Genomic DNA, 5,510 nt, shown 5'->3' with positions numbered 1-5,510 from the left:
GAACGAACGACGGGTTGAGTGCTGTGGGTCAGGACCTGGTTTTTATCCCTTCTCCCTTGGCTTAGCTCCACCCACCCCGCCTTCTGCTGGCCTGGCCCTGCATTGGCCCCAATGGTATCTCAGGCCCTTGCTAGAGATAAAACCCAATGTAGTCCCCTCTTGTCTCCCCCCTCACCCAGCACCGGCTCTCCCCTCTCTATTTTCTTTCCCTTCTCCCTCTGGAGTAGTAAAATGAGTTTGCTGGGCTTTGGAATTAGACCATCCCTATATGGCTATGGCACCTTGAGCAAAACCATCTATCTCTCTGACCCTCATTTTCCTCAACTATAAAAGGAGGGCAGTAAAAGTCAGAAGCAACTGTAGCACAAGAGGGAAGGGCTCTGTAACAGTTAGCTTCCATAGATGACATCCAGGTCATTGTAACAATTCAATAACATCATGTACAGAAAACACAACACAGTGCCTGGTCCAAAGAAATAACAGCTAATGTTGATTGAGTGCTTACTATGCACCTTTGTTAAGTGCTTTACATGGATTAATTTAGCCCATCCTCATAAGGACCTTATGAGAAAGGTACTATTATTCCCATGTTACAGATGAAGAAACTAGGGCTCAGAGAAGTGAGACAACTAACTGATAATTACCCAGATAGTAAGTTCAGAGTCCAACTATGAACTCAGGCAGTCTGGTTCCAGAACCTATACTCTTTAAGCACTATTCTCCCTTTCAGGATATACAGTTAAAAATTTGAAGTTCTCTATTTCCTCTTTTTATTACCAACTCCTTATCCCTTTGTAATTTTCTTCTCCTCACTATCTTCTCTTTTCCTTCTCAATCCTAAGGCAGTAGGACTATGTCGTAACCAGGCAATTTCATCTGTGGAGCAGATTATCATCATTAATAGTATATTAACATAAATGGAATCATACTCTATAATGATCTGCAATTTCCTTTTTTTCCATTTGACCACATGGCAATATGCCATGTAGGTCTTTCCATATAAATTCTTTATTTTTCGTGGAGTCATACTATTCAAGAATCTGAATGTTAACATAATTTATTTAAACACTCACTTATTAATGGAAATTTAAGTTACTTCCAGGGATTTCCCCCCTCCATTATGAATAATGTTGCAATAAATATCTTTGGGCTTATGTGAGGATTTTTTTATATAGTAGCATCAAAAAAAAATTCCTGGGTCAAAGGATATATAGACATTAAAATTTTTGATACTGCTAATTTGCCCTATACATTTGCTATACATCCCCATTAATGGTGCATAAGAGTATGTGTGTCTGCACCGGTCAGAATGGCCATCATCAAAAAATCTAGAAACAATAAATGCTGGAGAGGGTGTGGAGAAAAGGGAACACTCTTGCACTGTTGGTGGGAATGTAAATTGATACAGCCACTATGGAGAACAGTATGGAGGTTCCTTAAAAAACTAAAAATAGAACTACCATACGACCCAGCAATCCCACTACTGGGCATATACCCTGAGAAAACCATCATTCAAAAGGAGTCATGTACCAAAATGTTCATTGCAGCTCTATTTACAATAGCCAGGACATGGAAGCAACCTAAGTGTCCATCATTGGATGAATGGATAAAGAAGATGTGACACATATATACAATGGAATATTACTCAGCCATAAAACGAAACGAAATGGAGGTATTTGTAGTGAGGTGGATGGAGTTAGAGTCTGTCATACAGAGTGAAGTACGTCAGAAAGAGAAAAACAAATACAGTATGCTAACACATATATATGGAATCTAAGGGAAAAAAAAAAAGGTCATGAAGAACCTAGTGGCAAGATGGGAATAAAGACACAGACCTACTAGAGAATGGACTTGAGGATATGGGGAGGGGGAGGGGTAAGATGTGACAGGGTGAGAGAGTGGCATGGACATATATACACTACCAAATGTAAAATAGATAGCTAGTGGGAAGCAGTCGCATAGCACAGGGAGATCAGCTCGGTGCTTTGTGACCACCTAGAGGGGTGGGATAGGGAGGGTGGGAGGGAGGGAGACGCAAGAGGGAAGAGATATGGGAACATATGTATATGTATAACTGATTCACTTTGTTATAAAGCAGAAACTAACAGACCATTGTAAAGCAATTATACTCCAATAAAGATGTTAAAAAAAAAAAAAAAAGAAGTCTACAGGGACTTCCCTGGTGGTCCAGTGCATCCAATGCAGGGAGTATGGGTTTAATCCCTGGTTGGGGAGCTAGGATTCCACATGCCTCTTGGCCAAAAAAACAAAACATAAAAAAAAACCAGAAGCAATATTGTAAAAAATTCAATAAAGACTTAAAAAAAATGGTCCACATCAAAAAAAACTCTTCAAAAAAAAAAAGAAATCTACAAATTACAAATGCTGGAGAGGGGTGGAGAAAAGGGAACCCTCCTACACTACTGGTGGGAATGTAAGTTGGTACAGCCACTATGGAAAACAGTATGGAGGTTCTTCAGAAAACTAAAAATAGAACTACCATATGATCCAGCAATCCCACTCCTGGGCATACATCTGGACAAAAATATAATTCAAGAAGATACATACACTCCAGTGTTCATAGCAGCACTATTCACAATGGCCAAGACATGGAAACAACCTAAATGTCCATCGACAGATGAATGGATAAAGAAGATGTGGTACATATATACAATGACATACAACTCAGCCATAAAAAAAGAACAAAATAATGCCATTTGCAGCCATGTGGATGGAACTAGAGATTATCATACTAAGTGAAGTAAGTCAGACACAGAAAGACAAAACCATATGATATCACTTATATGTACAATCTAAAATATGACACAAATGAACTTTTATTGAAAGAGAAACATACAGACATAGAGAACAGACTTGTGGCTGCCAAGTGGGGGAGGGTGGGAGAGAGATGGAGTGGGAGTTTGGGGTTAGCAGATGCAGTAAACCACTAGGTCCTACTATTCAGCACAGGGAACTATAATCAATATTCTATGATAAACCATAATGGAAAAGAATATGAAAAAAAACTTATATATATAACTGAATCACTTTGCTGTACAGCAGAAATTAACACAACATTGTAAATCTACTGTATTTCAATAAAACTAAATAAAAATTGTAAAACTAAAAAAAAAGAGTATGTGTGTCTGTTCTCTCATAAACTTGCCAACACCATTTAAAAAATTTAATTAATTACTTAACTGAAGTATACTTAATTTACAATATTATAACTAATATTTATTATTTCCTTCCCTCTGCTAACTTTGGATTTAGTTTGCTATTTTAATTTCCTATTTCCTTAAGGTGTAAAGTTAGGTTATTGGTTTGATATATTGTTTCTTTTTAAAAATATGTTTTTATAACTATAAATCTCTGTTTGAGCACTGCCTTGCTGCATCCCATATGTTTTGATAGGTTGTATTTTCATTTTAATCCAGTTCTAAGTATTTTCTAATTTCCCTTGTGATGTATTCTTAGACCTACTGATCGTTTAATAGTGTGTTGCTCCATTTCCACATATTTGTGAATTTTCCAGTTTCACTTGTTATTGATTTTCAGTTTCATTCCTTTGTCACCACAGAAGATATTTTGTATGATTTTATTCTTTTTAAATTAACTGAGACTTGAGGCTCAATTTATGGTGTATCCTGGAGAATGCTCCATGTGCACTTGAGAAAAATATGTATTCTGCTATTGCCAGCAGAGCATTCTGTATATGTTATTTGTTCTAGTTGGTTTATACTGTTTTGCAAGTTCTCTATTATTGATCTTCTGTTTATGGGTTGTTGTTCTACCCATTACTGACAGTGGAGTATTGAAGTATAGAACCATTATTGTAGAACTATTTCTCCCTTCTGTTTTGCCTGTTTTTGCTTCATATATTTTGTGATGGTCTTGTTAGTTGTGTGTATGTTTATAATTACAGCTCCTTGGTGAATTGACCTTTTAATCAATATGTAATGTCCTTCTTTGTACCTTGAAACACATTTTGAATTAAAGTCTGTTTAGTATGATATTTGTATAACTACCCCGTTCTCTTTTGGTTACTATTTGCATGGAGTATTCTTTCCATAATTTCACTTTCAACCTGCCAGTTTCTTTTGATTAAAATGAGTCTCTTGTAGGCAGCATATAGTTTGATCATAATTTTTTCATCCATTCTGTCAATCTATGCCTTTTGATTACAGAGTTTACTCTATTTACATTTAAACTTATTACTGATAAGGAAGAATTTGCTTCAGCCATTTTGCTATTTTTTTCTATATGTCTTATAGCTTTTCCTTCCTCATTACCTCCATTACTGCCTTCATTTGTGTTTAATTGATTTTTTGTTGTTGTGTTCCATTTTGGTTCCTTTCTCATTTTCCTTTTTGTATATTTTTGAGTTATTTTCTTCGTGGTTATCCTGGGGATTATAAGTAACATATTGAATTCATAACATTTTAGTTTGAATTAATACTAACAGCTTCAGTAGCATGCAAAACTCTGCTCTTATACTCCTAGAGACCTCTGTCCTTTCCCCTTTATGATGTTATTGTCATAACTTACATCTTTATACAATGTGTATCCACTAGCATTGACTTATAATTATTGTTTTATGAATTTGTCTTTCAAATCATGTAGTAAAAAAGAAAAGTTACAAACCAATAATAAAATAATACTGAATTTTATATTTACCTATTTAATTACCTTTACCAGTGTTCTTTATTTCTGTGTATGGCTATCTAGCATCCTTCCCTTTCAGCCTGAAGGACTCCCTTTTGCATTTCTTGTAGGGCAAGTCTACTGGTGACAAATTCTTCTGATTTTGTTTGTTTGGGGCTGTCTTGATTTCTCCTTCAGTTCTGATGAACAGTTTTGGCAGATACAGAATTCTTAGTTGACGACTTTTTTCTTTTCACACTTTAAGTATGCCTTCTGGCCTCCATGGTTTTTGATGAAAAATCAGCCATTAGTTTCTGGGGAAAACTGAAATGCAGGAGAACCCTGCTTCCCCAACACACCCCCCAAAAAGTTCAATGATTGAACAGCTATCCATGAATAAAAACAGCTCTGGAAAACCTCTAGAGTCCACCTAGGAATTTTAGCAACACAGTGGAACAGAAAACTGAGAGTTTTTGAGAACCACACAAGCAGAGATAGAAGACAACTTCATTCCACCTGCAACATCCCATCTCCCAAAGCAGCATTGTTCAGCACCAAGAAAGAACTTCCATCAAGAAAGAGTTCCTCTCTCTAGGAAATGAAGAGTAGGGGTGAGCAAACAGCTTATCCAGCCTCTTGAGGCATTGCAGAAAGTTCCCACTTTGGTTCACCCCACCTAGACCAGAAAAGCTGAAATGTATAGAGCCAGCTAAGAACAAGGAAGAAAAGCAGAGGCTATTATTAGCAGACATGCAGCAGGAGCAATCATAGTTCACAAAGACCTACTCTGCAGACGAATTCAGCAAATTTCACCACTGAGGAAACCAACAGCCAGCACAGTTGCTGTGGATTGCCTGCATATTTCA

The sequence above is a fragment of the Balaenoptera ricei genome, chromosome X (genome assembly GCF_028023285.1).
Source record: "Balaenoptera ricei isolate mBalRic1 chromosome X, mBalRic1.hap2, whole genome shotgun sequence".
In the NCBI taxonomy this organism is placed as follows: domain Eukaryota; kingdom Metazoa; phylum Chordata; class Mammalia; order Artiodactyla; family Balaenopteridae; genus Balaenoptera; species Balaenoptera ricei.
The sequence above is the reverse complement of the archived record's forward strand: the minus strand, read 5'-3'. Positions refer to the sequence as shown.